This window comes from Schistocerca americana, chromosome 4 (genome assembly GCF_021461395.2).
Source record: "Schistocerca americana isolate TAMUIC-IGC-003095 chromosome 4, iqSchAmer2.1, whole genome shotgun sequence".
NCBI classification, from domain to species: Eukaryota; Metazoa; Arthropoda; class Insecta; order Orthoptera; family Acrididae; genus Schistocerca; species Schistocerca americana.
In genome coordinates this window covers 149424745-149433216 of record NC_060122.1, presented here as the reverse complement: position 1 = coordinate 149433216, position 8472 = coordinate 149424745, and positions in this window count along the sequence as shown.

Sequence of the window (8472 nt, the reverse complement as noted above, 5' to 3'; positions counted from 1 at the left end):
CCCTGCCTGACTATGTTCACTCCTCCATCCAACCCTGATCCACCCCCACACCCCCAGATTGCCCCCTGTTAACTTTCTAGAATTGCATAACCTTGAACTTTGCCTCACCATCATTCCCCAAATCCCTCAATGTGCAAGATAACCTTACATCCGCAGAAAGAACCACAACCCACTACCTAAAAACTGATCCCAGCTTTATAGGCCTACCTACTGACAAAGGATCCACCATTGTTGTTTTGAACTGCAAGGATTCCTGGCAGAAGGACTCTGCCAGTTGTCAGATTCACCCACTACAAGCCCTGCCACAGTTACCCCATTCCAGAAATCCAGCAGGATTTCCAGTCTCTCCTTGAATCCTTATGTCCATTCCTGAATCTCTCCCCAGAGTGTATCTCTCTCCTCACCCCTGCCACTCCCCTCACTTGTACCTTCTACATGCTTCCTGAAATCCACAAATCCAAACATCCAGGATGCCCTATTGTGGCCGGTTACTGTGCCCCACTAAGAGAATCTCTGCTCTCATAGACTTGACAACTTCAGCCTATTACCCCCAACCAACACTCCTATATAAAAGAAACAACCATTTCCTCCACCCAGTCACCACAGTTCCTGTTCCTTTACCACATGGTGCCCTGCTCGTCACTATAGATCCACTAACATCCCTCCCCATGGCCTTTGTGCTATTGAATACTGCCTTTCCCTATAACTAACAAATTACAAAGCTACGTCCTCCTTCCTGGTCACCATGATCAACTATATCCTCGACCACAATTACTTCTCCTTTGACAGCATCGCCTGCAAAGAAATATGGGGTACGGCAGTGGGTACCTACATGGCACCATCCTATACCAACCTATTCATGGACCATCTGGAGGAATCCTTTCTAACCTCCCAGAATCCCAAACCCCTCACCTGGTTCAGTTTCATTGATATCTTCGTGATCTGGATTGAGGGTGAGGATTCCCTACTCACATTCCTCCAGAATCTCAACACCTTCATCCTCCCAAACCTGACAAGCCACCTTCCATGATGTTGACCTCCACCTCAAAGATGTCAACATCAGTACCTCCATCCATATCACCAACAATACCTCCACTTTGATAGCTTCCTCTCATTCCCTACCAAGAAGGCCCTTCCATATAGCTTAGCCACCTGTGGCCTTTGCATCTGCAGTTACGAGCAGTCCCTCTTGAAATATACCAAGGGTCTCACTGAGGCTTCAGTCTTGTACAGGAGTCGATTCTGATCCCAATTTTTAAGAAGGGCGACAAAATGGATTGTAGTAATTATAGAGGGATTCACTATTACCAGTATGTTCCAAAATTTTCTCGAATATTCTGCTAATAAGGCTTACACCATATGCAGATGAACTTGTGGGGGATTACCAAGCTGGCTTTCAGAGGAACAGATCAACTATAGACCAAATATTCACCCTGCGTCAAATTTTGGAAAATAAATGGGAATACAATAAACCAGTTTATAATCTTTTCATAGATTTTACAAAAGCATATGATTCAATATTGCAATCAAAATTGTACAGAATTCTTTTGGAACTTGGAATACCGAAGAAGTATGTTAGCCTTATAGAAGCGAGTTTGAAAAACACAAAAGGTAGAGTATGTGTGGGGAAATTGGAGTCAGAAGAATTTGTAATAAGGAATGGACTTAAGCAGGGAGATGCCCTGTCTCCGCAACTTTTTTATTTAGTCCTAGAATATATTGTACAAATGGCAGCAGATAATTCAGAGTGTGTGGAGTTAAATGGAAATATTAAGATATTAGGATACGCAGATGATCTAAACATCATTAGCGATAGGAAAGAATCTGTAACAGCAAATGTGAATGCGTTAATCAAGGCTAGTGAAGATGTAGGTCTAAGGATAAGTGAAGACAAAACTAAATACCTGGTTACTACTATAGTTCAATTCTTTTATCTTGGCGGCTCGCGCATGCCCGCCCAGACGCGGGAGATAGCTGTGTTGCCAGTTGCACATGACGCACGCGCCAATAGAAGCAGCGCCATAGTATAGCATAGTTCGCAAGATTACGTGTAGGGAGGAGCGTGCAGTTCTTGAAGTAAAGCCACCACGGCTGCATTAACCCTTTCGCTGCTACAAAGACGTGCTCCCTGCATTCCGCGCTGTGCGCGATTTTGTCACTGCACTGCTCGCCTGTGCAGACACATCGTGTTCCGACTGCTTTGACACCGGAATATTTCTCAATATTACATACGACACCTATGTCGTACTTAAATTAAATGAGATATTGTTATACAGTAAATTTCATATGAAATTTAGGTATCTTGTCCACATTGTGGCAACTAAAATCTACCATACGGAAAGTATACGCTATGGACTTTTACCTCTGCAAACTCTTCAAAATTTCGTGCAATGGTTTACTACATTTAATGCTGCATAATAACTGCGTTAAACATCGAAACAAAATTAAGTCATTTATGGGGGGAAGGTATCAGTCAAGAAGATGTGTAAAAATCAAATTTTTGGGCCAAATTGTTTTTGTGAAATCGAATGATAAGTGTGTCAAAGCAGTGGAAACACCATGTGTCTGCACAGGCGAGCAGTGCAGTGATGACAAAATCGCGCGCAGGGCGGAATGCGGGGAGCACGTATCTGCAGCAGCGAAAGAGTTAATGAAGAGACAAAGCACTAGAAATTTCAAAAAATTGCGTTCAAACCAATATAATTCGTGAAGTAAGGCACTTCGCTATTGTTTTTAAATAATGAAAATATTAAGCACCGCACAAGGTTTGAACTCATACCTTTCGCGTAGCAACCCAACACCTTAACCGTTACGCTAACGCACTTCATCTGACTACATAATGCCATGAGGACTATAACACGCCACGCAAAATACTGACAAACACTTGGTATGACTATGAATTACTCACACTTCGTCGAAGTACAATAGGAAATAAACAATTACCGCTGTTCCTTATTGCGAAAAAGCGGTTCGTGAGAGTGATACAAACACCTTTCCTTGCGATCGCCTGAATTAGGAGTCTTATTGCTTGTTTGGTTTAATTAATTAATAGAATATGAAGCAATTGGTATAAAGAATGCTTTTTCCAAACTTTCTATAAAAGAATGTCTGCTATCAAGACATTGCTTTTGTTCTATTACTTTATTTATGACTGAACGTTTCTAAAACTGAAGACACTCGTCCATGCTCTGCACTGCAGTCGAGATGTGGCAACGTCGTTCTCTGTTCATTGGCTGACTGTGTTTTGTGACGTCAGATGCGCAGAACGAACCTAAACTCGGCCGCCAACATAAATGATGCGCACTTTAGAATGCCAACAGCAGTAGACAATATGGATTGTAGTAATTATAGAGGGATATCGCTATTACCAGTATGTTCCAAAATTTTCTCAAATATTCTGCTAAGCAGGCTTACACCATATGCGGATGAAATTGTGGGGGATTACCAAGCTGGCTCCACTAGGTGTAAGGATAAGTGAAGACAAAACTAAATACCTGGTTACTACTAGAATGCCAACAGCAGTAGATCAGGAAATGTTAAGAGTTGGAGCCATGCAGTTTGAAAAAGTGAACACATTTAAGTATCTAGGTGTGGACATCACTTCGAGAAATGAGATTGAATCCGAACTGAAGAAGAGATTACGGGCGGGAAATGCGTGCTACTTCTCACTGAATAGATTACTTTCATCGTGGATATTGTCTAGGAATTTAAAGATTAGAATATAAAAAACTATTATTCTACCAGTTATGCTGCATGGGTGTGAGACTTGGTCTCTCACTGTGCAAAATGAAAAGCCGTTTCGAGTATTTGAAAACAAAATTTGGAGGAAAATTTTTGGAGCAAAAAGGGATGACATTAGCGGAGAGTGGCAAAAACTGCATAACGAAGAGGTTCACAAACCCTGTTCATGCCCTGACATAGTCAGTATTATTAAATCACGTAGGCTGCGATGGGCGAGTCACATAGCTCGAATGGATGAGAGCAGGGCAGCGCACAGAGTACTGGTAGGGCACTTAGAGGGAAAACATGCGGTGGGGAGACCGAGGCATAGATGGGAGGACAATGTGAAGGCTGATTTGAGGAACCTAGGTATTGAAGGTGAATGGAAGGAAATAGCCCAAGACAGGGACAGATGGCAAAAACACGTTGCTGCGGTAATGGACTCTTGAGTCCTTTATGACCAGTGAGAGAGAGAGAGAGAGAGAGAGAGAGAGAGAGAGAGAGAGAGAGAGAGATCTCCTGTGTCTTATCTCTCCCGTCACCCATAACCTCTTGAAATCCCACTGTCTGGTGACAGAGGAACATTCCCTTCGTGACTCAGTACCACCCAGGACTGGAGCAACTCGATCACATTATTCTCCGAAAAGGTTTTGACTACCTCTCATTGTGCCCTGAAATGAGGAATGTCCCACCCACCATCCTTTCCACCCCCTCCCACAGTAGCATTCAGATGTCCACTAAACCTACACAGTATCCTCATGCATCTCAACACAGCCCCTGCTTCCAAACCCTTGCCTCATGGCTCATATCCCTGTAGTAGACCTAGATGCAACAAGACCTGTCCAATACATTCTCCCACCACCACATACTCCACTCCAGTCATATGCATCAAGTATCCCATCAAAAGGGGGGGGGGGGGGGTACAGACTACCTGTGAAACCAACCATGTGATCTGCTAAGCTGCAACCACTGTGCTGTGTTTTAAGCTGCCTGTCTGCATGAATGGCTACTAACAAACTGAGGCCAAGAAACAGCTGGACCATCCATTTGAACATGCTTCCCAAAACAACTTTTTTCATTTTAATGACTGCTTCACAGTCTGTGCCACCTCGAACCTTCCTACCTACACCAGCTTTTCTGAACTGCATGGGTGGGAACTCGCCCTGAAATATTTGCTTTGTTCCCATAACATTCGTGGCCTTAACCTTCATTAGTCATTGTCTCCCACCCACCTGTGCCCTTCCATGTTCCCACTGTAGCACAACTGGCTTCAGCAGCCAGAGACAGTGTTAATGTGTGTATGTGTTGCATTTGTGTGTGTGTTTTTTGTCTAATTTAGAAGAAGGCCTTTTAGTCAAAAACTTACTTGTCTAACAGTCTTTCCGTTGTGCCTATCTGTAACTCAACATCTCCATTGTATGGTGAGTTGTGGTCTATCCTTTTCATAATATTATTATTAGTATTCCATCCTGAATTTTCCATTGTTTAATTAAGCACTAAGTATGGGCATCTGAACCTAGAAAGTGCGAATGAAATATTTGACTTCATCATTCAATTGAGGAGAGAATGGTGCCATTCTGATACAATAAATAGCATTTTGTTGGTAAAATTGTTGAAATTCCAATGAATAAAGTTACAGATCATTGTCTGAAACAATTGTTTGTGGCAAATTTTCTAAGTGAAAGAGAGAAGTGAATGCTTTGATAGTGCTAATGCTTGTAGTCACTTGCATAGGAATGACAAAAGGATATTTACTGTATGCATTGATGATAATGAGCCACCTTATGATCCAGAAAGAATGAGCAAAATCAATACAAATACATTGGCCCATCAGGTCAAAGATAATTGAACAATTTTTGTCATGGTGTTGCCTGGTTATCTGAGGATGCATGGCATTGTGTGGTGGTCATTCTTTTATTTGTTTATTAAGCCCAACCCATGTACAATGTTGGAACACCAGCTGCTTCATTCTAATGATTCCCATTGGTCTCTATGTAATAGATTCAGCACAGTTGGTGCAAAGATGCAGGCAACAGAACTTGCATTTCTTCATTAGGAATATGCAATAAAACTACACCTTTCTGTAGAGAAAGGCTGTTGCATTGTGCAGCATACTTGTGAACTACTGTATCTGAGGAAGTTTCACATCAGCGCACACACTGCTGCAGAGTGAAAATCTCATTCTGGAAACATCCCCCAGGCTGTGGCTAAGCCATGTCTACAAAATATCCTTTCTTCCAGGAGCGCTAGTTCTGCAAGGTTTGCAGAAGAGCTCCTGTGAAGTTTGGGAAGTAGGAGACGAGGTACTGGCAGAATTGAAACTGTGAGGACGGGTCTTAAGTCACGCTTGGGTAGCTCAGATGGTAGAGCATGTACACGCGAAAGGCAAAGGTTCCAAGTTCGAGTCTCGGTCCGGCACACAGTTTTAATCTGCCAGGAAGTTTCGTATCTGAGAGTGATTTAGGATTATGAGGCCAACCTATCTGAATGTAGTACTTGAGCAATCATAGTGACTGATTGTGTTCATAGCTTGTGTGTTCTGCCGAGAATCAATGGGAAAAGCTTGCAGTACTTGTAAATCAGAACAATCAATGCGAAGACAAGATACCTCAGCTGCATTGAAACCTGGATTGTTTCCCAAAGGCAAGTGTGTTTGCTTGCTGTGTGATAGGGTGATAAAGAATGAGGTACTGATAATTGGAAAGAAGCAGTGAACAATGTTGTAGCTTCTCTGCTGTACAGTAAGGTACAGCTTTCACTGAATGAAAAAGGGCAGTCACTGGCTTATAATCAATCACAAGGAAAAAATTTCTATCATACAGGTATTTATGAAATTTTGAGACACCAGAAATTATAAGTTAAGCTTGCTTTTCCAACTGGCTGTAGTTGACTTGTACCTTGTTCAACATTGTAGATGCAAATTCTATAGGGTGTTTCATGTTGCCAACCTTGATAGATAAAACAGCCCCTACTCCAGGTGATGATGCATCAACTGCAGGCGTTACTGGTTTTTGTGTTTCGAAATACGCAGGTCATGGGCAACTAGTTTCTGAAAAGATTGTGCACATTCTCCAGTCCATTTAAAGGAAACATTTCTATACTATGGACAAAGCAAAAGAGTTCCCATTTGCATTGCTTTCCGAATGAATTTGAAGCAGTACATCAGCTGCCAAGAACAGCTTGACGTTCTCATACATTTTCGAGAGAAGGTAATCTCTACATGGCCTCTAAAAGCTTAGCCAAGTAACAAGTTCTGCAGGTGTCAATGACATGAACCAAATACTGAATTTTAGTATTCAAAAAGAAACATTTCTGTCAAATACACTTGAATACTGTGTCAGTTAAAATGTGAAAAAGATACTCCAAATTTTCGAGATACTGTTCCAGTGTTTGTCTGAAGACAATTGTATTATCTAATCAAGAACAAGATGTAACTTTCAATATCACTTGTTCAAGAAAGCATTGAAATAATCCAGGAACAGAGGCACTTCTGAAGAGGAGGTGCTAGTACTGATACAAGCCAATGTGCATGTTAATCATCATAATTTTTTTGTTTCCTCATCCAAGAGAAGTTGAAGATAAGCACCGATTAGATCAATTTCTGAAAGGAATCATGCACCTTCTAGACAATCCGTAAGCTCATCAATTCACTAAAGTGGGAATGAATCAGTCACTCTCTGAGTGTTAACAGTGGCCTTAAAGCCATCACAGAGTCTGATCTTTCCATTCACTTTTCTTGTGATCAGAAGGGAAGATGCCCATTGACTTACAGAAATGGATACTAGATGAATATGGTAAAACTTAGGTTTTGCATTGCACTTGAGTTTAATATGCAAGTGAAAAGTCTTTGGATGTCCCAGTGTACCATCGAACAAATGTCCATACTTTTCACACAACTGGGTAATGCCGGCATGGGAAAGTTGCATATCAATAGCTTGCCCCTTGTCCTGAATATCTAAACCAAATAAACTGGAAGCACCCATGCAAACAGTTTTGGGGCCAGAATGTGACTGAACTACCATGAAAAGCACAGATGTAGTCATATTTCTATATTTTGACTGCAAAGTGCACAATCCAAGAACAGAGATACTTTTGCTGTTGTAGACTGTGAGCTGCAGTTGGGATTATTGGAGTTGAGTGTGTCCCAATTGCTCATAAGTATTTTGATTAATCAGAGTGACTGAAGTATCAGTATCTAACTGAAATGGTACAAAGTGATTGTAAATCTGCATAGAGATGAACAGTTTGTGGTTCATCCTCTGACTGTCACTATCTGTTCTGACTTGCAGCACACTATCTTTGTCTGAATTGTGGTTGATAAAGCTTTTAGCTTTATGTCTATTAGAGGAGAACTAGTTAGAATGAGGCATGTTTTGCACTGAATGTTTTACTGGGTGATTATGTCACTTTTGTCCACAGTTCCTGTATGGATTGCCAGGAGAGGGGTAAAAATTCAGAATGGAAGATCATATTTATTTTCATTTTCTCAGATCAAAATTTGTGTGGGACAGAATTTATTTTTTGTTTCTTTTGCAAGCACACTTGTTTTGTGTGTCTCTATGTACGGCACTATTGGCATTCCACATGGTGGAGAAAATAGTTTTCGCAGTCAAGCATTACATAAAATTTCACACAAGACTTTGGAAGATTTGGAGAAATGAATAGAAAAATAACTACAATCACTTTGTAGTGGAAAGGCATCAGGACCAAGTGAGATACCTGTAAGATGCCACAGAGATTCTTTGAAAGAAC